We start from the raw sequence: 27,315 nt of genomic DNA on the forward strand, positions 1-27,315 counted from the left end.
TAACCAAAAAAATCTACATTGTTTGAGAATGGTCTAGATAGGTAACATAAAATATCTTTATGTTCTCAATGTTTGTTAATCCTCTAGAAATATGTATATGTATTTGTATGTGAACATATATACATGTATATGGTGTATGTTATGGTTTTATTATGAGGTGTCACCTAAAAGCTCAGGTGTGAGACAATGCAAGAAAGTTTAGAGGTGAAATGATTCGGTTATGAGAATTTTGACATAATCAGTGCATTAACACCCTCATAGGGATCAATTGAGTGGTAATTGGAGGTAAAAAGGGTGTAGCTGGAAAAAGTAGGTCCTTGGGGAATGATTTTGGGGCATATATTTGGTCCTCGGTGAATGGAGCTCTCTTCTCTGTTTCCTGGTCCTAAAATCTTTCCTCCTCTACACGCTTTATCCATGATGTTCTTCCTCACCTCAGGCCCAGAGCAATGGCATCAGCTGTCTATGGACTGTGAATGACAAAAAAAAACAAAAAAACAAAAAAACAAAAAACAACCTCTTCCTCTTCTTAAATTGTTCTTGTCAGTTCTTTTGTTCACAGCAGTGAAAAAGCTGACTAAAGCAGCATGTGTATACACCTACCACACATGCACACATTGTGTGTATATATATACTATTATATATTGTTGAGGATTCACATCGTAAAAGACTTATACAACATAATACAGTAGAATTTAGTACAAGAATATAAAATTAGGTTAATATTAATATGCTTCATCACATCAACTACATGATCATCTTGAGAGATCCCAAAGACATTTCATAAAAATCAGTAGAAATTTTTGTGTGTGTGTGTGTGTGCAGAGGATTGGACTCAAGGTCTTGCACATGCTAGGAAAGCACTCTACCACTGAGCCATACCCCAAACCCTCCAGCAGACATTCCTAATTTTAAAAATCCATTTCAAAAATACCGTTCATAATAAATTTCTAACCTAAACTAACAGAGATAATTATTCCACCATTAAAATTATTATTGTTCTGGGGCTGGGTTATGGCTCAGTGGTAGAATCCATGCCTTGCACATGTGAGCACTGGGTTTAATCCTTAGCACCACATAAAAATAAATAAAGGTATTGTGTCCATCTACAACTTAAATAATATTTTTTAAAAATCATTATTGTTCATGATATTCTAGTAAATGCAATATAGCAAAATGCATAAGTGTTATAATTATCAGAGGGAAGACAATGTAACTTGCTGATAATATACCTGTGAATCTGTGAGAAGAATCAAGTCACTTGAAAAAAATTGGAATCAACAAGAGAGCTGAGTAAACCCATATAAAATGTGTTTCTATATGCCAGTAGTAACCAATTAGAAAACATATTACCATCTAGTAATCTATCAGCCTCAAATTTAAAACAGTATGTAAAAATAAGCAACAGGAAATATGTAGGACTTATATGAAAACCAAAAGGTACATTCGTTGAGATATTATGTACACTTGATTACAACTGCTTCTCACATTGGGATTAAGAATTGATAAACCCATCCTATGTTCAAAATACCATAAGTCAAAAATTCAGTTAATACATCTAACTTACAGACTAACATAGTTTAGCCAAACAGTATACTGTAGAGTATTGGTTGCTTTCCCTTGTGATTTCCTGACTAACTGGGATACTATTGCTTTCTATTGATTCCTGGAACCACAAGAGATTTTTATACTAAATATTGTTAGTCTAGGAAAGGATGAAAATTCAAATTTGAGGTAGAGTGTCTATGGAACACGTATTACTTTTACCGCATTGTAAATTCTAAAAAGTTTAAGTTGAAACATCATCAGTCAGGGACCCTCTGTAGTCAATAACCCCATGTACAATGCATTGTGGCAAATTTTGGAAACTGAACAATAAACAAAATAGATCTAGTTACTATAATCATAGAGTTTCTTTTCTTTTTTTATATTGAGTTTTTAGTTGTAGTTGAACACAATACCTTTATTTTATTTATTTATTTTTATGTGGTGCTGAGGATCAAACCCAGGGCCTCGCACGTGTTAGGTGAGCGCTCTACCACCGAGCTACAATCCCAGCCCGTAGAGTTTATTTTATTATGGGAGAAATCAAGAACAGACATTAAGTAGTTAGTTATAAAGTAATTATTTGATTTATGATAGCTGTATGTGCTACAAAGAAGAAATTGTATGGGAAAATATACAAAAGACCTGCTCTAGTTTAGGTAGTAAAAGGAGGTTTCTTGGAGAAAATAATATTTGACTGAGTTCTGCAGGATAATCAAGAATCAACTAGTTTGGGTATAGGGAAGAACATTTGAGCAGAGGGAACAATGTATATGAGACCTTTGAGGCAGAAGGGAGTTAGCATAATGGAGGAAAAACAACCACACAAAAAACATTGCAGAATTTCTTGAGCACAGTGTGTGAGGCAGACTGTTTTTCTAGATATGATTGGAGAAATAGGCAGAGCCCACTTTAAGGCAGGACTTTTAGGCCATGTTAAGAATTTTTAGTTCTGTTCTGAAGATTATAAGAAACCATGAAATAATTTTAAACAGGATGGTTTTGATAATAAAAATGATAACATTCATGATAATACGATTATATATTTTTACTATAGGCCAGGGAATGTTCTGTTATGTAAAAACAATAGTGTTAATTCATTTATTTCTTATTCTCTGAGGTAGAAACTATTATTACCTCCATCTGTCAGATGCGAAAATTGAAATATAGAGAGGTAAAATAAATTGGGAGATGCAAAGATTCTGGCTACATGGTAAAGGAAAAATTGATGGGGGAAATAGATTCAGAAGCTACTGTACTCAAACTCATGAAAAGAAAGCAGCGTAATTTGCTGGTGATTAAGATTCAGGAAGTGAACAGATTAAGAAAGATGCTAGGAGGTAAAAATGGATAAGATCAGGCAAATTTTCAGATATTGCATGAAAGAAATGAACAATTTCTTCTGACTCTTAGGTCTCTTGTGTTGACTTTTAGGTCTCTGTGTTGTAAAACTGGATGACCCATGCACTGAGATTCTGACAGAAATAAATTTGAAGGATCAGATTATGAGGTACATTTTGGACATGTTTTAATTTGGTTGCCTGTAAGGCATCCTGGTAGAAATGCTGAGTACTAGATTAGGTATGCAGGTATGAAGTAGAAAGGGAAAATATATTTTCCCATTAATTTTCAATAAGTAGAATTAAGAGATTATGTAGAGAGTAGAAAAGGGAGACACTCCAAACTGAGGCTGTAGCATCTCAGCCACTAGAAGATGGGTAGAAGAACAGTAAAAATTGAGGGAAAGATTGCCCCTAGAGATAAAAGTAAGATCAGAGAGATTACTTCACAATGAGTGGAGCTTGTGTTCCACCAGCCTTTTGGTACTCTAAAACAAAGAAGTACTACTTGGACCATCCAGTACAGTAGAGCCAGAAGTGGTTGTATAGAAACAAAGGGGAAGGAATTCTGAGATAGTGATTAATACTACAAGTTCAACTTTTTATCCTGAATTTCTTGGTTCTTCATTTTTTTTTTCTCTTTGACAATACTGGAGATGAAACTCAGAAGTGCTATATCACTGAGCTATATCCTCAGACCTCTTTTGTTTCTAGAAACAGGATCTCGATATATTGTTCAGGCTAATTTTGAACCTGAGATCCTCCTGCCTCAGCCTCCCAAGTTGCTGGGATTACAGGTTGTGAACCATTGCACCCCATCACATTGTATGTTTCATGTGACATGAACAATAATGGAGGTTTTCATGTGCTTCAGGTGGAACTTCAAAGGAAGGCAGCTGAAAAGGAGTGGGTCTCCCAGGAGACTATCATGTTTAAGAATGAGGTGACTTCAAAACAAAAACTTCTAGAGAAGCAACCTGTTCTAGAATCATTTAGAAGATATATTTAATGATGGTAATGATGCTAAGGATCTCCATGGTAACATCTGAGATAGGTACAAGTCAGCCACAGGGGAAAACTGTACTCTCGTAAGATCTAAAGCATAGTCTACAAGTTGTTCAGCTGCAGACTTTGGGCAAAGATGCCAGCAGCATACCTGAAGGCAAGAAAAGACAGGGGAATAGCCAGAGTTCAGGAAAGACTCAGAGGAAAATAAATGGAGCTACTCTGCAAGCTAGCTACAAGCTCATTACTATGAAGACACGTAAGATTGGTTGGTCTTTTAAATTGTCTAGCCAAGGGAGGTAGAGTTGTGTTGATAGTTAAGAAAATAACCCTGATAAGAAGTATGAACAGTGAAATTGTGAAATGAATTATTGATTCAATAGGATCATTAAATAATAATCCAACCTGAAAAAGACTAGTTTAAACTAGAAGTTCTGAGATACTTTTAATGTGAAAATCAAGTGCCACCCCCCTTCTTTTTAGTAAAAAGGATGAAACAGCTATTGAAATAAAGAACACTGAATTTTTATCTTTCCATCTTCAAGTATGTACAAATCCATTTGAGTACTTTACAAGCAGTTCATTGGAGACCTTAGCAAGAGCTCTATATAACTCACTGGTCATAGAAACCATATTAGGATGGTTGGAGGAGTGAGAAGAATATGAGCAAATGGAGGCAGCAAGAGGAGCATGGTATAAAGGGTCAGAAGAATTAGATGTTTATTTGTAGGATTAAAGAAAGAATTCTGTTTAGATTGGTAAAGAACTGAATAAATTTAATTGATAAGAGAGATCAAGAAACAAAATGAAAATTAAGAAAGGAGAAGACAATGGACACAGAATGGAAATAGGTACAAGGAAACACAGTTATAATTGATTTCAAGGAGAATATGGTCTTTTTAAGTAAAACCAAAGAAAACTTCAAAGGGATCACTAACAGAGTTGATCATCTGTATGTGTCAGAAATCATCTGATACAAAATTTACAGATAAAATATAGAATTGTGATACAAGATGTTAAAAAGCACAATAAGAAAAAAATGTAAGCATGTCAATTAAAAAGTGGGCAAGGGAAATGCATGGATAATTAAAAAAAAATTAACCAGCAGATCTTTAAAACTATGTTTAACCTAATTAGTTTAAAATGTGAATTTTAAAAGAAACAATTTTGCCTATCAATTGGCAAAGTTAAAAATTAGACAACCTATGTTTATTTCCTTTGCACTATTTAAAAAATTTATAATTGTTTTATAAACTGCTAAGCTCAATTATTTTAGTCTCTTATCTACCCTCTAAACTGCCCATTTTAAGAAGATAGTAGAATGTTTGTGTATGTTTTTGTATTTTTAATTTCTTATACAACATTAAGCAGAAAACATCCAGCTAATGAATGATTGCAGATTGGTAAGAGTATAAGTCATTTGTATACTCTGTTCATGGGAGTGTCTAGTGGTATGAATGACCTGGAAAGAAACTTTAAAATATTTATGAAAGGTCATGGTCATATTCTTCAAAGTAGTCACTATAATTTTAGGGATTAATACAAAGTAAACAATACAAAGTATTCATATAATTTATGATAAGAATGCTCATTAAAAAAAGAAGGAAAAAAAGAAATATTATATGTTATCTAATTCTATATAAACATTCCTTTTCAAGTTTTTGGATAGAAAGTTAATATATGAGCTTATATTATATTTATACTATCATTTTCCATAGTTACATGACTTTTTAAATTTTGCTTCTAATAGCAAACATATAATTGAAGAAATTGGGTGTTTCATTTAATATTTTTTAAATGTTAAAGATTTTTTCCTAGGTGTTTTCCATCTATTTTTATTTATATTTCACATAAATTGCAAAAAAAGTCATTGTAAGAATCAGGCTAATGGTTCTGTTTGGGAGAGAAATTTCCATATCCCCAAGGATCACTAACATTTCTTAAATTGCTGTACACTAGTGTTCTGTTTGTCTCTTTTTCTCACCTTCCCATTCTCTTTGTTTTACCCACCCTTTCCAACATTTCCTTCTTTTTACGCCAAAGTCTTGAGGATCATGGGCAGAAAAACAGGAAAATATAAAAGGAATCATTTAGACATACTTTCATTGATATTGGTCTTTGGTTTCATGAAGTTGAGGGCAAAAATCCATGTGTTTTACATCCTTTTTTCTTTCTTATAATATTGATAGGGTTTTAGGTTTTTGTTTATTTGTTTGTTCCTCAGGTGCTGTGGCGTGAACCCAGGGGAATTTTATCACTGAGTCACATTCCCCATTCCTTTTTATTTTTTATTTTGAGACAGGATCTTGCTAAGTTGCTCAGGGCCTCACTAAATCACTGAAATTGACCTTGAATTTGCAATCCTGTCTCTGCCTCTCAAGTCACTGGGATTACAGGCACGCCCAGTGCTGATAAGTTTTTTTTTTTCATATTGGTGCACAATAAATAATGTTAACTTGCTTTATGGATGTCCAGTAGAAAAATGGAATGAAAAGTGGGGAGAAATATGTTGTTATTATAGACATAGTATATAGTCCTTTAGCATTGTATCTATTTACTTTTAACCTAGAAGAACTAAAGGAATAAAGGCAATCAAAAGTAAAAAAAAAAAGAGAGAGAGAATGTTCATTTGTTTATTAAAGTGTTATCTATTTTAAGATTATAAATAACTTACATGTCCAATGACAAATACCCAATTAAATAAATTATCATTTCAATTTTATACTTAACAACCATTAGAATTTATATTTTAGAATATTTTTATGGTGTGGAATAACGCAATATAAACTTATATATTAAATATAAGTGAAATGAGTAAATTCCACTTTTAATGTCTATGACAGAACTTTAGTTTTGTAAAGAAAAAAAATTGGAGATACATGAAATGACTAAAATACCACACAAACATTTCTTATTCTTTTATTTTGTTTTGTTTTTTGGTACCAAGGATTAAACTCAGGAGCACTTGGCCACTGAGCCACATCCCTAGCCCTGTTTTATGTTTTACTTAGAGACAGGGTCTCACTGAGTTGCTGAACACTTCCCAGTTGCTGAGGCTGGCTTTGAACTCTGGATCCCCCCAAGCTGCTGGCATTATAGGCGTGCACCACTGTGTCTGGCCATACAAACATTTCAATAGAAATTATCTCTGAATTTGATTATAGGGAACTTTGTTTTCTTTTTATTACAGATACATACACACACACACACACACACACATATAGTATTTGGGTTCCTTTGGACATAATTATAAATACAAGAAATTTGATTTCAATACCATTTCCCCTCCACTTTCTTCCCCTCCTCCCTACCCCTCTTCTCACTCATATACTGATTCTTTGATCTTTTCTATGTCCTGCAAAATTTCTACATAGGGTCAAAAAAATAATTTTAAAATAGCTTAAGGATTCCTGCCAGAATCCTTCAGATCTTAGAAAACTAAAATTTCTTATACCATGTTCAGAGGAAAGAAAACTGAAGGCCTATTTTTATAAACTTCAAATCATTCCTAATTATTCTGATTTTAATTTTAACCTTTTAAAACATTTGCATATAACATAGCTTCTTTATATTTATGGCAAAAAATATGCACACATATATATTGCTTATGCTTTAAAAAAATCAATGTCTATTTTTAGAATAATCCTTCAATAATTACTCAAGCCTAACAACATAGTTAAGCCAAACTTAAAACAGATTAGAATCTCCATCCAAAGGACTAACAGCAGATATAAAAATGTAATGACCTATAGTAGTTATAGACTTTAATTGCAATCTTAAAATAGAATCACATATTTTTCTATGACTTTTTGTGGCCTTTATTGGTTAATTGAGTAATTTTGGATTTATAGTAACTCATTTGTGCTATTTGCATTAGAATAAAGCCTTCTCTCTTTATAAGGTTTCCTCTTTCCACAGGCAAACAGGAGAAATAAACCCCTTTTATTTCTGTTTCCTGGTCCTTTCTAAACAATGCATGTGTCCTGATGCATGTGTTCAGGTATTTTTTTATGTGCAACTCCAACTCAATATTGATAATGCTTATAAAATTGGCAGCAGCATTCTTAAGCAGGGGGTGGCAATGTTGTTTAGAGAATGTCACTTTCAAACTTAAATGCATGGTAATTAAATAATTCTACTATGCCTTTAATTCTGATTTTCTTCCATAACACCCACAACTCTTTCCATTTTTCCTGATGATTCATGAGCACCATGAGAATAACTCAACTTATCCTGTCATCCTTTGCCTAGATCTAGCTGTGCTTAAGAGAAAAGACGGGAAAAACGTTTTGAGAGACAATGTAAGAAACTAAAAATGCACATTTTGTGGATTAGACAATAACACAGTGTGCAGATTCTTGTTTGACGAATTACTGAAAGTATAGCAAGTCTAATTTGAGCACCTACCAATATATGGCACAGTCAGACAATGGTAAATGTTTCCTGAGTTTATGGATGATTAAGCATAGATGACTGAGAAAGTAAGAGCAATGGAAAAGGTCCAAAAATCTCTGAAGAGTCTCATATTTTTCCATGAGTCTTCAAAGGGCTCTAACCAGACCTTTGTTAGTTAGAATAGTTTGTTACTAAGAGTTTTGCATACATGATCTCATTTCCTTTTCACAATAACTCTATGAAGTGGGCAGAGACACAGAGTAGATGAGTGAGTAGATACACTGGAATTTGAACCTAGACTATCTGACTCCAGAGATCACTGCAAACCACTGTACTGATGATTTTCAGAGGAATTCCAAATGATGAAGATGTTGTTTAAGGCTGGGATTAAACTCAGCAGGGAACCCTTTTTGATACATATTCTAGTAGTGATCATAAGGTTCCCATTTGCTATGGTTTGAATATGGTCCATATGTTAAAAGCTTGTTTTCCAATGTGGTGATACTGGGAGATAGAAGAACCTTTAAGAGGTGGGGCCTAGTGAGAAGTCTTTGTGTGAACAGGGACATTTCATCAAAAAAGACTAAGGTACTTCTGTGGTGACCACAAAAGACAGGTTCATTATAAAAGGAGCAATTTGGGCTGCTTCCCACCTCTGTGCTTCACGGTTGTGATGCTGCCAATAAAACCTTGTCAGAAGGTGCAATGTGCTTTCTGAAATTTCAGCTTCCAAAACTGTCCACTAAATACAACTCTTAAAGTTGGCTGGTGTCAAGTCGTAGCAACCAAAAGCTTACTACTGCATCATTCACATTTAGCTCTGAATTATCAAGCCTTCCAGCATTGCTTCTGCTAAAGCCCTATGCATTCATTTATGGTTCAAAGAATGATTTTACCATCTTATAGTTCTGGAGGCTAGAAGTCTAAGATCAAGATGTTGACAGAGTTGATTCCTTGTGAGGGCAGCAAGGGAGAATCTGTTTCATGTTTTTCTCCTGTCTTCTGGTAACTTATTGGCAATTGTTGATATTAATTGGGTTGACAGATAAATCATCCCAATCTCATCTTTATCTTCACATAGTGTTTTCTCTGTGTGCATATAATCTCCATGTCTAAATTTCACCTTTTGTTTAAGCACAATTTTTATTGGATTAGAGCCTACCCTAATGACCTCATTTTACCTCTGTCATCTGTAAAGATCCTATTTTCAAGTCAAGATACATTTATAAGTACTGGGGATAGGGCTTCAACATCTTTTGTGGAGAGCCTAATCTAAACTATGACAAATGTTAACATCTTCAAATGTACTCTAACTCAGTTGTTTGTTTATTGCTGGTCTTCCTCCTTAGAATATTTGCTTAATGGGACAGGAATATTTTGCTTAATCATTGTTATATTCCCAGGATGTAAAATTGTGCCAACATACAGTACTGCTAATTAAATGTATATTAAAAGATGAATGAACTATAAGGCAATTACTGAGGGTAAGAGCTGGATAAGTAGGAGGAGAGTATGAGATAAAGTTAGAACATTAGTTTGGATTCAGATCAGAGAAGACCTTATCAACACACTCAGAAATGTCAAGTTAGTTGTATCTAATGTCTTTTTATTTAAAAAAACAAAAACAAAACAGCCTGCCTCAGTTTGCTAAATGCTGCTAAATTTATACTTTATTCAAACAATTCTCTTATTAATTCATTGGATTTAGTGTTTTAAAAGTGATAAGAAATTTTTACAGAATTGATTTCTTATGTTATCATGCATTTTACTATCTACATATTTGGTATCGTGTATAGATTTTCAAAACAGCTCTTTATCATTCAAGAGCTTACTTGTCGTGAAAACAATTCTTTCTGTTAGACATGTGGATGATATATGTATGCCTGGGTGAATCTAATTGTTCCGATTTTCTTTTTGTCTTCTCAATTTTCTCAGAATACATCGGAAAGACTCTCATGTATTCAAGATTTCCTCCCCTTAGCAGCACCACAGTGGAAGAAGTTTTAGTCTTTGGCTAATTGGATCAATCAGGCATTTGGGGGCAATATTCTATTTGACTAATGTCATCAGCTGAGGCTGGGCAGCCAGTAAACCAGGAAACATAGGGACAAAAAACACAAGTAGCACAGTTTAAGTGGAACAAACATGTGTGGGTTTTAAAAGTATATCTCCTAACTTCAGAGTTTAACATACAATTTACAAAAATAGATCACTTCATTTTTTGGCATGTTCTGCTAGAGACTTATAAGCTGTCAATTAGTGTTCTTAAACGCAGTCTTTTTATTTTAACTTAATGACCTTGAACCCAATAAAAATCATTCAGTCTGCTGACAGATGAAAGAAAACAAAGTAAAAAGTATACCAAATAGGTCAGAAGAAAGGTGTTTCAAGAATCTGAACAGGCTTTCTTCCATAGTCTTTTCTGAGGATGACTGAATAAATAGTATTGAGATGTAATGTAACAGATCCAGGCCTAGCAAAAAAAAATTAAATTTGGGAGGACTAAGAACTCATCTACTACTCTATATTTATAGACTAGTTGACAAAGGCCCAAAGAGTGAATGGATTTCCTTGAAGTCTTTTGGTGCAGGCTCTAAGAGGATGGCAACAGGAAGAAGGTCAGGTACCCACCAAGCATTTATGTGATCTGAATTTCCCAGGATAATCCCAGTTTCAGCTTTGCAGATTTACTATCCACAAAACTATCCAAATGGCCTCCAATTTTCAATATTTAAGCTACATGTCTCAGTACTTCACAATTTTAATGTCAAATGAGCCTTGCAGGTAGAAGGATATGCTGTAGGGAAAAGAGGTTATTGTTGGAATTTCCTTAAATGGAAAATATAGACACATTAGTTACTTCACACAGAAAACACAGTAATTTAAATTCTAGTGAGGAAAACTGAAAAAATAATTCAAAACTCAATTCTAAAACTCACAATGAATAAGACCTATACTTTGCTAACCATGAGGTTTTAAATATGAATATTACACATTTTCCCAGTCACCAAAAGAAATGCCTTAAAAGTGAATGATCTGTGAATTTTATCCCCCCAAAAGCAAGTGACTATATTTCAAGAATCCTAATCTTTCTGCATAACCAAACTTAGAAATTTCATAAAATTATTACATATAATAAAAAGTATATAGTACTATATTAAATATTTAATACATTAATAAATACAAACTAAAAAGTCATAACATAGTATTTAGTACTAGAGTATATACTTTAAAACTATATAAAAGTTCTAATGTACAAAACTATTTTCTAATTAAATCATATTCTTAAGATAGCAAACAATAAATACATTTCAAAGCACACAAAATAGTAGGCCTAGATTGACCTATCACAATCTCAAGAAGGGGGAACATGAATCTGAAACTACCTTCTATCTGTAAATTGAAGACATTAATAAGATGCTTCAAAATAAATGAATCTGTGACATTCTTTCAAAATATTACTGCATCATTTTTTTACATATAGGAAAACAAGTTATATACTTGTTAATTCTCTTGGAAGCAAGAGAAAAAAATCACACCTTACCCAACACCTATAACAGGCAAAAATTTATTTTAGGCATTGTCAAACACACACACACACACACACACACACACACATACACACAAAAACAGGGCATAGTGGTTATCCAGAACAATTTGAATCTACTCTATATAAATTTATCAAATATGTATAAGTAGAAAAGTGTGTGTGTGTGTGTGTGTGTGTGTGTGTGTGTGTGTATAATTTCTAAGCAACTACTGGAGTAAAATATTCACATACCATCACTTTTTTAGTACTTCATTTGTGTCCAACTTCTGACCTAAATGCACATGACAGCAGAAGTAAATTACTCTTTTGTAAAACAAAAAATAAATGACAGGGTAAAATGCATGAAATTAATACTTGTAAGCTTAGAAGTAAGTGGCCTTAATTGGTTCTCATCTTCAACTTGCTTTTAGAGAATCATCTCATTGCAAATAGAACTAACTGTTCTGAGAAATTAACCCACACAAAGAAAAGAAAAACTAAGTGGAGGTCATCATTAAAAAGATATATATCTCATAGAATACAGTGTCAAAATGGTACAATCCATATGTTTAAGTTAGAAAACCAAAACATACAGGTACTTTGTAAATAGACAATTATGTGTGTAGACCACTGTTGTATATGTCTTGATTATGTTAGCCAAAAACTAAGATATCTTCTTTGACTTAAGCTAGAAAGGCATCATGAAAGTGGTACAGTTGGTTTAGAAAAAGAAGAGTGAAGTTCTCACCTACAGAGAAAGAAGCAATAACAGCATACTGAAGAATGGAGGGACAACTGTTCAAAGCTGAGAAGCAGAGAAGATAGCAGAGGGGAAGGAGCAAGTTTAGGTTATTGAAGTCTATGGTAAAGTTTCAATATGAATGCTCCATAGCATCCCCCAAGGAAGGTCTGAGCCTTAGGATGTGTGTGTGTGTGTGTGTGTGTGTGTGTGTGTGTGTGTGTGTGTGTTTTCTCTTGGAATTTATAAAATTTCATTCATTCATTACTTGTCAAACATCTACTCTTAGTCAAGTATTAGGATGCCAAGATTATAATGATAACCCATATCTAAATGTGTCACAGCAAGTGTGACATGGGCGGGGTTGCTCAGGGGAGATAAAGGGTGATTTAGCTTGTGTACAATGGACCTTATACACAAAGTAGAGGAAAAGATTAATCAAGGAAAAAAAGGACAGAAAACATAAAATATTTCTTTTGACTTCTTAAACAGGTTAACTGTTTAATTAATTACAAAGCTTACATGGAGCTTTTAAATCTTTTTTGAGTTTTAGATTCTGTAATATAGAAAAAGCGTGACATGAAATGCTGTTGTCCTGGCTTTTACTCTGGTCAAGGCTCTAGGTTAAATGGCTAGAGGCAGTTTTCAAAGAATATAGTGTATGCACATTGTATTCCAAGTGTTTGTTTAAAAAATGTTAAGTCTCATGTTGTATTACTGTCAGAGCAAAGCAGATTCACCAAGATGTATTCAAAGACTTTGAGCTTGTGGTTGCAGAATCATGTGATGTTATGGAACAGTGATGGCAAAAGTGCTTAAGAAAAAACAGAGGAAGCACCATGTAACTATTTGACTCCTTACTACCTTCTTTCTAATGTACACATTGCTTACAAAAGTGAGACCCAAAATAATGGTACATACAAAATATAAATTTCATTTCTCAATACTCATAAAACATATTTTTCTGCCATGGTCTTTATTTATTGAGAATTGACTATGTGCAAGATAGAGTGATAAATGTTATATATTCACTGGTAAACAAAATAAGGATGCCTATTTGATTTCACAGAGTTTGAGTATCTACTGACAGAGGCAGGCATTAAAGAAGAAATAAGCAAATAAAATCAAATTGCAAGTACGATGGGAGAAAATAATGACAAGGGGGGCTAGCTAATTTAGATTGGAAGGTTACCAACAGTTTACTTGAGGAAGTAATGGTTAAACTAATGCTTGAAAGATGGCTGAGAATTGCTAAGCCTAAAGCAGAGGAAATAGCATTTCAGTAGAATTAGCATTTCTTTAAATCTTGGATTTTCAGGACATGAAAGTACTGATGAAACTCAAACAGAAAACGAGGAAGAGAAATGAAAATTATCAGGAGCAAACAAATACCCAGAATCCTTAAAGGAAAGTTATATCTACAGAAGCTGGTCAGAATATCACTGTCCTTGAACAAAGGTCACCGCAAATACTACAATACAATCTAAAATGTTTAAACAATTAAGCTGAATATGGCATGATGCAGCATAGATATCCAGGCAGGAAACTGGAAGAGACATTTTTACCTTATTTGTTTTTCCTGAGGTCATAAGAATCAGAATATTTTTAAAAAGTAAAAGTCAGAATATTTTCACACATGAGAGAAATTGAGAGGTCTAATATCTTCAAGGGAATAGAGAAAATTTCAGTGCAACTAGTGGAAGAAATATATTCTCTTCCTATTTTTGATGTTTATAGTTCTGGAGGCATACCTGAGGTCATAAGATATCTTAGGGCAGGGATAAGGAACTAGTGGAAGTATCATCTCAGAATGACTTATTTAGGCTATAGGAGATTGTGCCTTCTAAATATTCATGGGAGATATTCTTTAAAAAGAATTCTGTGTTAGGTTGGATTTGAGTCTAAACCCCATATACAAAATACTATGTTGCAAAATGTTCATAGCTAAACTGGAAGTAGTTCATCTTCATTTAAAAAACACCTTGCAATATTATTAATCATTTTATTTTTGATTGATCAAAATAACCTATATTTTCTTAGTATATTTTATAATCCAAAATTTCCTTCCAGAATAAAGAGTAATACAGGTATATCGATAGCTTTTTTCCTAATTGGGCAGCAGGGTTGACCCTGAGTAAGTCTATATACTTCTGTGAAACTCCATTTTTCTCAAAAATGTAAAAATTATAGTGTTGAATGAACTGCCAGACTTCTTCAGCACCAATATTTTCTGACTCTGTGGTATGCATTGTCTTTTATTAGAAACTCAGTTTTCTTTCTTCCTTGTTATATGTACTATTGTGTGTGCACTTGGCAAGATGCAAGGAATTCAGTGTGAGGGATAGGATCCTCAATCTGCTGCAGTTTAACAGAGGGGAGTGGATGAAGTGATCAAGTAACAGGCTGTGAAGATGGAGTGGGATATATAACAGGGTGTTCCAGTAACATTCAGGGGGAACTCTTGACACAACCAAAGAATTAGGCAGAAAGAGCTTGAGGAGGAAGAAACAGATACTCGTAGCAAAGTATTGCTTCATGGCAATTACATGGTTAATTTTCTTGTACTATTTTCTTAATTTCACAGGAAAAAAAAAGGTGGGGGGGGGCGGGGCACGCCAATTTCAATGTCAGCTGGGCAGTGCTGTTTCTCAAAACCTAGGAAGTTATGGGGACTCAAAGGACATGCATAGGAGTGGTCAGTATCTTGATTCTGGTCTTGACAATGCTCAGAAGCACACTCATATTCACAGCCTGGCATCTCATCTTCTCAACACCCATCAGAGCACAAAACATTGCTTTTTACTCCTTAAAGTTATTAACACCAATTGGTTGTACAAATTAACGTGTTTCACTGTGATTAACTTCCTCACTCTGCTCCTCCTTCCAGGCCCCTCCCCCTTCCTTAGTAGTAGTTCTACTACTTGAAGGTGCTTTTTGTTTTGTTTTTTTCTTTAACTACTCTAAATTCCACGTATGAGAGAATACATGTGACACCTGTCTTTCTGTGTCTGGTTTATTTTGCTTCACATGATGGTCTCTGGTTTCCATCTATTTTCCTGCAAATGACATGATTTCAGTCTTCTTTATGGCTGAATAATACTTCATTTTGTATATGAACCACATTTTTTTATCCATTAATTTCTTGATAAGTACCTAGGCTGATTCCATACCTTGGCTATTGTGAATACCGCAGCAATAAACATGGGTATGTAGGTATCCCTTTGTATGCTGACTTAATTACCTTAAGATGTATTTCCAGGAGTGGGATAGCTGGATCATATGCTGGTTCTATTTTTAGTTTTTTGAGGAGCTTCCAAACTGTTTTGCATAGTTGTTGTACTAATTTAAATTCCCATCAATAGTACATAGGGGCTCCTTTATCCTCCTATTATTACCAGCATTTATTAATTTTTGTTTTGACCTTGTTAATAACCAATTACCCAGTCAATAGGGAGATAGGTCCAGTTCCCAGTAATATTTGAAGGTGGCTTCTGTCCAGAAAAACAAATAGAATTCTATCACTTGTAGTCTTGTCATTAAAAGTTTCCTCAGTGATTGTGTATGTGTGTTGATGTAAGTGTGTGTACACTAATCCAGACCAGGAATTATTTAAATTTATACCACAGTTATATATGTAGAATATCCTGATGCTTTGTCAAAGCAAACCTACTAATTCATCCTTCCCCCTTTCTGAGAGTGTCTGAAGTCCAGCCAACAGAGTATAGTTATAGCAGCATCTCCCTGGTAGCAAAATGTGAAGACAATGATTATTTTGAATAACATTTGCCATTTCAGGGGAAAAACAAATTTTAAAAATCTGTTTGAGTGACTAACTTCAATAAAAATCTACTCTACTTTTTTCCATAGCACTTATTACAGTATGGTATACTTATCTTATTTATTCAGCTTATTTAGTGTCTCTGACTAGGATATATGTTATCTAAGGGTATGGATTTTTATTTTCTGTCTGCTGCTGTATACACTGAGCCTAGAACAGAAGAGAATACAATCGTAGGTGATCAATAAATATTTATTTTCTGACTGAATGAATGTTGCTCAAGCAGCAGAAACTTGTAGGATAGAAAATGTGTATCTATGAATGGTTCTAAAACTAGGGCATATTTTTTCTCTTTAACCAAATAGATGACAAGAAAGTTGGGGCCATTAATATTATTGTAAGAAGCTACCAAGGGAGGTCAACTTATAAGTTCTGGACAGGAGCTAGCACGTCTTGACAGAGGACTTTCAAATGCCCAGTAGAAGAGAAAGGCACCCAAGAGTTAAGAGGTAGTCAGGGAAGCCTTCTCAAAAGAGCTAATACCTAAGCTTGCACATAATGATTGACCAGACCTTGGTTAGGCAAAGGTGAAGAGATGGAGAAGAGCATTTAAAAGAAAGAGAAATGAGAAACAGAGAACCCCATGAGTTTGGAGAATTCCAAATAATGCCATGTGCCTGGAGTATGGATGCAAGGTAGTGGTAAGGAATGAGCTGGAAGTGAGAGTAGACTACATTATGCCTTAGGTACTACACCCAGAAGGCAGATTTTTCCCCTAAAAATCAATGTGGAGTTATGAGTATCACAGTCATGTTTTATTTTGGTTAAGTGTGTTATACACTGGGCTGGATTTTAGTTAGCTGGTTGATGTAATCCTGATGAGACCTGATGATAGCCTGAAGTACATTGTCCACCTGGGAAAAATAGGTGGGACTGGAAAGAGATTAGAAACATGCAATTGACAGAATTCAGTGGCTAACTGCATGTGATCAGTGAGGGTTGCTTTCTGGTTAAACAGATGGTGATGCTAAGGGGAGAATAAGCAAGAAGGAAGAGTACTCTCGACTGACATAATTGCACGATTTTTTCTCTATACCTGGTATTTTCACATAAGCCCAATACAATGGGCAAGATACTTAACTTTCTAAACCTCAGCTTTTTCATCTGTATAAGGGATTAGTAACAACTACCATTTATAGTAAGAAATAGGGTATGGAAAAATCAAAATAGGACTGAGTTGAAATTTAGCTTACTTAACTCTTACAACCTTCAGTTTTCTAATTTTTTAAAATGAGGATAATAAAAACCTAATTGCTACTTTGTTGTAGAGTTTAAATAAAATTGGTGTGAGGAGGCTCTAGCATATCTCGACTACTTTGAAGCTATCATTACTATCATCATTATAACTGTTATAAGGAAGTGACAAATTAAAACTATTCAGTCCATTTAGTAGATGATTTTCTAAAGAAGTAAAAGATATGGCTTTGCAGAGTAGAAAAAAATTAATAGTAAGCAAGTAAGGGAAAAAAATAAATAGGGGGCAATTGACTGGAACAGAGATTTGTCATTAACACATGACAGGAAACCCTGGGTCAGGAACTCTGCAGTTGGCTAAAAGTTAATTTGTGTGTATAGTCAAGGCCAAGTCTCCTGAGTCTTCCACGTGGCATGGGAAGAAGGCAATAGCATTTCTGAACACTTAGTGCACTTTCATTTGGGCTCAATAAAATGAAAGATTAAAATTGTGTGGAGTAAAAAGATCTATTATGCTTACTCCACTCATCCAAAGCAGGAGATGGAAATATCTCACTGCATTTTTCTTTTGGAATCCTTACTGCCCAGGGGGACCTCATGATGAATACACAACTGAAAGGAGGAGCCACAGCAGAAATAAAAATACTACAAAGTATTCCACAGGCTCATCCTCAACAGACCATGGTGCCAAGCCAGTCAAAAGGGAGCTTGTGATGAGAATCACAGACTTTCTGGTGTAGAGTATGCCTTTGGCTGCAACCGTGTAGTCTGTGGCAGCTTACCAGATGGCCAGAAAATTCTGTGGTGAATTGGGACCTGGCAATTCAGTAGTGGCTTATAAATGTTAAGAAGGCTCAACTTTCTCCTGAGGTTTTGAAACGATTCAGCTTTGACATGCTTCATATGTAACAGCATAAGTATGGTTATTTAATCTCCTTTTCTGGATTTTTAAGAACTAGCAACCATGTTTCTACAATTGAAAAGAAAAAATAGTCCCACATTTTCACAAAGGAGCTGAGTTTTCTCTGAATGAGATTTCAGCAGTGCTAGACAGTGTAATTTTGAGGTGATAATGAACAAGTTTGTGTGTGTGTTTCAGATGCTTTCTGCACACTTTGTATTCATTATTAAAGTAGACATTTTTTTTTTGTATAATTCAAACAGGTTTGGGAAGTACCAATTTGTTCTCAAAGTTATTATCAACAGATGTTTCACGATTTTGATCACACAGGATAAGTCACTTAGGAGACCTGCTGCATAAGGAGCACCCAATGTAAAATAATCTGAAAGAATGTCTCCACCATATGGCTCTGTCTGCTTGTGGCTATAAATTGTGCATTATGAATGTGAACTGGGTTAATATTCAATTTCCTTTCTCAGGATTCCAAGAATGATACACAACCTTCTAAGACTAATTTATTAATTCAATAACCCTGAGATTTGAAAAATAACTGATTTCACAGTCAGTGTTGCCTTCATTTAATATCATTACACTTCCTTCCCCACTGAGCACAAATGCAGACTCAAGTGTTCAAGTTGAGAAACATCCCCTTGGAAACCAGAGGCAAGAATCCCTAGATCAGCCATTCAAATGCTGAGCTTTCCAAAGGGAAAAGCACAATGCTCAATGTGAAATAGCACAGCCAGCCTTGACAAAGTGGACAGAGAAATGCTAAAACTGCACAGCAGGCAGTTCTTTGTAAAATCTACATTTGACCCAGGCTCAGTTCAAACCTCAGATCTGTCAATACCTAGCTGTGTAAACTCCTGTAAGTCACTTAATCACTCAATGCCTCATTTTACAAGGTAGACTTGATAATTTAGGAAGTTGTTGCAAGGAGGATTACAGAAGGTAATACAATGAATTTAACAACAAATTTCAGATTTCCAGAATACTGTCATCTTTTTGTATCTGAGGGTTCCCCATCCATAAATTTGCCCAACGGTGGATAAAAACATTCAGAAAAAAAAAAATGCCTCCATACCTAACATGTACTTTTTTTTTTTTGGTAATCTTTCCCTAAACAATATGATACATCAATTTAATATTTAACATTCTATTAGGTACCATAACTAATATAGAGATGATTTAAAGTCTTTAGGAGAATGTGTGCTGGTCATATGAAAAGACTGTGCCATTTTAAATAAGGGACTTGAACATCATGAATTTTGCTATCTGTAGGATTCCTGGAACCAATACCCTGCACATACCAAGGAACAAATGTATACATATTAAATCCCTTATCATCAGAAGAACAACCAGGTCTGAGTGATGTGTAGCTTGCAGGTAGAGCAGTGGGATGCATTTCATCTGCATCTGAAAGTGTTGGCAAAGCATTTGGTCAGTTCACCTAGGAGCATCCTTGAGGTCCCACCAAACATGATAGACTGTGCTGAAAAGCATGTGTTGTTCTTTCTACCCAAACAGCCCAGATTGAAAACAGCCTATCCCTAAAGTAACAAGCTTGGTGAGCAGGTGGTTAAATAACACTAGCATCAATTCAGTCTTGATGCAGTAATAAATATTCCTTGCAAAATATTTTGTTTCTTGTATATTTTATCATTGAAGGCAGGCACAGAGAAACCTACATTGGATTAAAAACATTCATTTTATTAACTGGCCAAATGCAGAGGCCTGGATTTTTGTTCTAGTATGGCAAAATGAGTAAGAAAGGACATTTTCTCTTTTGTTTTCAGGCTTATTACATGGAATAGTTTTGTAGATAAAGCCGAGTAGGCACTCAATGATAGATCCTTCTGCAGTAGGGACTCTTATTCACATATATCTTTCTTTCTAACTCTTCAGCTATCTGAAAGCAGATATCATCTCATTCACTACCTAATCATATATATATACCCGTCCCAGGAAAGGTGACCTATTCATGCTTGTTGATTGAACAAACCATGAACTCCAGGCACCACAGAGGGCATTCAAAGCACATCTAGAATGAGAGAAAAATTTTAGAGAAGGAATAATAATCAAGAACATTGCCAAAGGGAGGAGACAATCCACAGGGGAAATAATTAATGGGTTGGGGAAAGATTCTCTAGAAATATTCAAGGGAGAAAGCAGACATACTGTCTCAATGTCCATCACCTAAGGATCACCTAATCTAGTAACAATGATGATACTGATAATGAACGCTCGAAAAATGCTTACTAGAGTCAGGAATTTTTTGAAATACTTTATACTAATGAATGCATCTGGTCCTCAAAACCACTCCACAAGTGTACATTATTATCACCCCACTCAGTGGAACACACACACACACACACACACACACACACACACAGATAGGGGGTGGAGAAAGTTACTCACATTCATAAAACTATTAAGTGTTAAATCATTAAACATATAATTTGATTTCAGGATATATACACTAAAAATACTTCATTATATTGGTAAAAATAGTTTAGTAGAAATTACCAGAAAAAAATATAATCATTGTAAGGAAAGACAAACAATGATAGCCAATGTCAAGAGGGTTAAAGGGTCTCTCTTTCTGGAGATACAAAATGAATTTTTTTTTTTACTGTTGCAGTATGATTTAATCTAATTGCACAAAAAATTTGAAATTACAACTCCTCCAGATTTCTAAGAGGAAGTTTATTATGCATGCCTCCATATTCAATTCTGCACTGTTATATTTGAACCATATTGTAAATTTTACATCATGATGGATCAGTTTGGAATTTCCATGCAACACCTCAAATCATAAAATGGAAGCAAATTTTAAACAAAATAAAAATTTTGTATGTGTAACTATCTCTCATTCTCCTGAACATTTATGATAGTTGCTTTTTAAAATGCAAATTTAAATGATCTGAGGGGCTTGTTAAAGTATAATTTGTGATGAGGGACTGTTGCTTCTGATTTCAACTTTGTTTGAATGAGAAATTATTGACTGCATTTTTAAAATTATTTTTTATTTATTTTGGGGGTACCCGGTTTGAACTCAGGGGTACTCAGCAACTGAGCCACATCCCCAGCCCTATTTTGTATTATATTTAAAGATAGGGTCTCACCTCGCTTTTGCTGAGGCTGGCTTTGAACTTGTCATCCTCTTGCCTTAGCCTTCCAAGTCATGGGATTACAATCATACGCCACCATGCCCAACTATTGATTGCAGTTTTAGATTTTTAGTAAATTTTGAGTAAGGTGATTATTTGGATTTTTTTTAGGATTAAAGTAAAGCCAAAAAACAAGAAAGTAAAAAATGACTGAGATTGTAAGAAAAAGATGTGAATTTAAAATGGCTTTTGCTATGTATTGAGTGACCTTGGGAAACTCTTGGGAACACTAGTGAGTGTTCATTTCCTCATTTGCAAAATGATGAACACCATGTTTTATTTTCCTTTTCATGGGGTGGATGAAATATCAGAAAAATAATTTGAAAGTAATGAAGTAATATTAAAATGAGATGTATCATACAATATACATTATATCACCTGAATGAAACAATAATATTGAACATCATAATAGAACTTACAACCTTACTAATTTTAAGTTTGAGAAACTATATTTTCATTTGAAAACTTCTAAAACATAACTGGAATACTGTTATAACTGTATTCTTTTTATGAGTTAGAAAAATGCTAAAAATACAAATGTGATATCATATTTCTTGTTATTTTCACCTAGAGTTAGAGTGATATTAGTGAGTTTTGAGCAAAGTTTAAGTAGATGGTGGGGGAAGAGTACAGTTTATTTCATGAATGTTAAGAAATAATCTTAAACAGAAATAAGTATATCTCTAACCACCTACTAATTTTCTTTTCCTTGATGCTTATTTCTTCTTTCCAATGCTAACTGAAGATTGTTTGCCATTTGGCTTAGTTTTCCTTTTGATAAATGTACTGAAGACCTAAAGGCAATCTGAGCATACCACACCTGGTCAGAAAAAAAAATTTTTACTCCAAAAATGTCCTTCATATTCTCCATGCCTCCAGATGGTATCTAAATAGCTCTGCCACACACTAGTTTAGACAAAAGTCTTAACTTATTTAAAGAAGTAAAGTAGTGGTTCTAAGCTTATGCAATAGACTTATTGTCAAGATATGAGACAGCCCTTGTTGAACAATTTACATATAAGGTTCAACCTTCAATAAATGATTAATATTTATATACTTGATTGTTGCAACTGATAGTGCTGCCAGCACTGGAAAGGGTAGCACTGAGCACTGGCCTCAACTAATGAAGAATAGTCTTTTTTTTCTTCTTATCTATGGATTTATTGTCTATCTTAGGACACACATAAATACAAGAATAAATATCAATTATATGAAAGAAATGTGCATATAATGTAAAATACAAAATGTATATAAAGTATACATAATTGAATGTTTATTATAAAGCATATGAATGGAAATAGTTATCTGTGTATAATGTGTTTATAAATATATACATATTTATACACTTATATATACATTTGGATATATGTATTATGTACATTTGGATAGACACATTGGGAGGGAAAATTAGTCTTTATCTATATCTCTTACTAGAGGACTAAATGGGATTCATCTAATGATTAACAACAAACCAGATATAAAATGTCAAATGAAAAGGATTAAAGTAAGAACCATTTTAGCCATTTAGGGCCTTGAAGTTTTAGATTCCTAATTATCCTTTAATATGTAGCTAAAACCCAAATGAGTAAGAGCCATGTTAGTTAACATTCTATTAGTGGCTGCAAGTGTCCCCTCAAAGGATTTATTTAAATTCTGGGCTCATGTTGAGTAGTGATAAACCTACTTAGTTACATTGGTTTTATTGGGCCATATTTTAATCTGATTGGATGACAACAGGTTCTTTCTCACTTAAATGTGAGATTCTTGAAGAAAGTAGCCAGATTTTTTTTTTTTTTTTTTTTTTGGTGGTGGTGCTGGGGATTGAACCCAGGGCCTTGTGCATGCAAGGCAAGCACTCTACCAACTGAGCTATATCCCCAACCTAGTGGCCAGATTTTAGAGAAAAAATGAATCATAGTGGAAAGAGTTCACCTGTTTTTGCCTCATGACCTTGGACATATCATTAACCTCTGTTAACACGGGTTTTCTAATCATAGTTCAGTGATTCTTGGGTAAGGATAGCACTGAACCCATCACTGTCACCTGGGACTTACGTACTTAACTTTCACGTTGGTCATTTTTGTTTTACCACAAGTATTTCTTGCTTGTCACTTTCCTGACTCCAGGTAGAAAGGTGATTTTATTTGGCCAGTGCTATGTGAAGAAAGGTTTTCGTGTCAACTCCGGGGATAAATCTCAGTTTGCAGTTGTGATTTACAGATGTGAACACATCAGGATGAAGTCCTGGTCAGTGTGATACTTAATTTTGTGTGCCAAATTGACTGGGTTAAGGGATACCTAGATATCTGATAAAACATTCTTTCTGGGTATGTCTTCGAGGGTGTTTCTGGAAGGAAATAGTATTTGAATTAGTAGACTGAGTGAAGAAGTGTCCTCACTGACACAACAGGGAACCATCCAATTTGTTGAGGAACACCATGTCTGGAAAGAAGAAAAGGACAGAGAAAGGGTAAACACCCTTTGTGATCTGGAGGTAAATAAAATGGGCACCTTTTCTTTCCCTGAGATATCAAAGCCCCAGGTTTCTTGGGCCTTTGTCTCTGGAATGTAACTCCCTCTTTCCCATTTTCCTTCATAGGGCTTTGGCTTTGAACTTGGACTGAATTATATTACTGACTTTCCTGTATCTCTAGCTTGCAGAGAGCAGAGCACCATGTGACTTCTTGGTCTTCAGAAGCATTGAAACAATTCTCACACTAAATCCCTACCCTGTATCTATCTATCAGTTATATTTTTCTAGAGAACTCTGACTAAGATAGTCAGACTCTACCCTTGAATAACTAAAATCAGAAAAAATATAAATGTGTGATCTGATAGGTCACTGAGCTTTTGAGTAACCTATTCTGTGACTATGTAATGCTTTCCCAGAATCTCAATTCAACATTGAACATCTGCCTTATGCCAGGTGCTGGGGATATATGGTAAATGAAACACGGTTCTCAATTTTTGGTGAACATACAAAAGGTAGACACAGTTCAAACACAAATGACAAGAAGAAAGAAGATGGAAATGCTAACTCTGGGGGGATTTGACAAGGCTTTTCAAGAAGAGGTAGTATCTCAGTTGGATTTTGGACAATAAATTGACACTGGTTAAATAAAAATGGTAATGGGGTGAAGAGCAATTTTAGGATCAATAAACTTGACTAGTGATCCTGAATTAAATATAAAGTAATATCAAATTCTTCTTAATAACTAAATGTGCATTCTTTAAGCTGAATCTAAAAAGATCAAATATTTTAAATTTTAAAATCAGCTAACACATGATATAAATTCTGATGCCTATGAACATTTTTATAATACATATGTGCATTCCTTTTCTCCAAGGATAATTTGAAATATTAAAAATGCATCAAGCTCATTAAGGTAAATGACTAAAATTCAAGCTTTTAAAAGTATAAATTCAAACAATGCCTCAAACACTTGAAATTACTATAAGTTTTTCCTACTCTGCATCTCTGTATAGTCTGGCAGTATATTGAGACACTAGTGTTTTTATTTTTTTCTGCTTGTGTTTTTCCTCTTCCTTTATCCCGGCTGAAATAGGTGTTTATTGCAGGGGGAGGTCAGAAGAGGCAGGATTGAACTCAGAAGCAGTCCACAAAGACTTCCTTGCTTTTGTTTTCAAAAAGCTAAGCCCTTAGGATAAATTAAAGGTTTTGTGTAGGAGGTGAAAGGAAGAAGAGGAGTCCTCTATGGAGGTAGGAAGTCTTTGTGAAGGAGAGAATAAAATATTTCTCAAGTGAAGGGTAGGGTAGAGCAGGGGGGAGAGTCTCTTGAAATGGAATAAGAAAAGAAAGAAAATAATATTCAGAGATGAATATGTGAAGGCAAGTCTAAGAAGTTGGGACCCTGAAAAATCTCATAAAGAATTTCATAACTTGCAATGTCCCAGGGTTTCATTTAGTTGTAAATAATAAAAGTGCCAATTTAAACTAGCTAACGAAATAAAAGGTATTAACTATTTACTTAAAAAAAAACTCAGAAGAAGGGTTTCAGAGATAGTTTTGTTCATGATCTCGAGTTATTACTAAGACTTTCCACATACAGTTTATCTGCTCCGCCATCTAAAATGCTGGCTTCATTAGGAACCAGGAAACCTCTACAGTTTTACTAGGCTTAGAGCTGATATCCCAGTTACAGGCTTCCTTATTTCATGCCCAAAGAAGGAGATGGGCTTCTGACTGAAAGTTAAGTAAGAACCATGGAATTCACTATGATTGTATTGGATCAAGTTGCTCATCCATCACTGATAAAGTCCAGGAGAGTGGAATGTGCAAATTGATCTAAATCAATAAGGACTCACTGCTGGAGTTCACAGTCATGCTAGCTGCTAACAAAGCACAGGGGTTGTGTGGGGGCAGGCAGACATTTGAACCAAATTCTACAGGCACTTAGAAACATAATGCGAAGAATGAAATGTGGAGATAATGACAAATGCCCACTAGATGTAGTAGACACTTGTAGACTAGAAGGGACAACTCAGAGAGGGGCATTGGATGTTGCAGCAGGTACCTGTGAAGAGAGATGACCAAACAACTTGTGAACTGTGTCATCACTGAGTAAAGATATAGAACTGTGAAATAATTGTGGATATGGTTGAAGCGGTTGGGAAGAATTATGCTAGGAATGACTGAGGTTATATTTCCTGCTAGCTAACTAGTTGAATTACAGAAAAATACAGTTATAGCAGCTAGGGCTTTGTGCAGCTCAAAATATCAAAATCCCCAGCTTTTACCATTTTTGAAGACCTACAATCTGCTGGGCCTCTTTCTGTATCACTCCCTAGAACTTTGCTATTTCTATTATCCTCAGGATCCAGTACCTCTATGGCAATCCTGAAATCTAAGGACACCTTAGATTAAACCTCCATAACCCTCCACACCTTGTTAATATAAGTCATGGAAATAGATTTCCCCTGATTAGAAAACTCAGCTAGTGGGTGACAGAGTTTTGTCATTTCCATGCAAGTTCTTTGCTGGGACTTGAGAATACCCTCCAAAACTTGTGTTGAAATCTCAATGCCATCGCACCAGTATTAAGAGTTAGGACTGTTAAGAGTGATTAGATTATGAGCATATAGCCCTTATGCTTATTGAAGGAGTGGATTAGTTATCATAAGAGTGGATTTCTTTTAAGTCGAGCCCCTTCTTGCCCTGATCTCATGCATGCTCACCTTCTCTTCAGCCATGTTATATGTTATAGCACAAAAACCCCGACAAGAAGCCAACTCCATGCTCTTGGACACCCCAACTTCCAGAACTGTGAGCCAAATAAACTTCTTTACCACATAAATTTCCAAGTCTGCGGTATTCTGTTATAGCAAGAGAAAACAATCTAGATTTCTTTCCATTGCAGATTTTGTCTAAAAGCTGTTAGTTTTAGAAATATCACTATGTAAGCATTAGATATGCTGGTGATGATCAGGAAATACATCAAAGAAAGATGTCATAAAAAGTGATGCACAGAAGAAAATATATCAGCTCTTTTAGATGATGTGAGAGTAGTAAAGTTCAGATTAATGAACTAAAGACAGCTTTATTAATAACCTGGAGACAGAGGTTTGTGGGGTAGGACAAGGAAGATAACTCAGCTAGTTTATTGAGAAAAAATGGAGAAGGCTGGAGTTAGCAGCTGAA

At 34.7% G+C, this 27,315-nt stretch overlaps 1 protein-coding gene and 1 non-coding gene across 26 annotated transcripts in view; both read right to left on the reverse strand.

Annotated features, from left to right (window-relative positions):
• The window catches only part of Dlg2 (discs large MAGUK scaffold protein 2), a 1,969,681-nt gene that overhangs the window by 588,633 nt on the left and 1,353,733 nt on the right, over positions 1-27,315 (reverse strand). The gene's annotated exons all lie outside the window — the stretch shown is intronic.
• Trnaa-ugc (transfer RNA alanine (anticodon UGC)) lies at positions 23,463-23,535 on the reverse strand. Its single transcript has one exon. It is a non-coding gene; the product is annotated as a tRNA-Ala (tRNA).

Source organism: Ictidomys tridecemlineatus, chromosome 4 (genome assembly GCF_052094955.1).
Source record: "Ictidomys tridecemlineatus isolate mIctTri1 chromosome 4, mIctTri1.hap1, whole genome shotgun sequence".
Lineage (NCBI taxonomy): Eukaryota > Metazoa > Chordata > Mammalia > Rodentia > Sciuridae > Ictidomys > Ictidomys tridecemlineatus.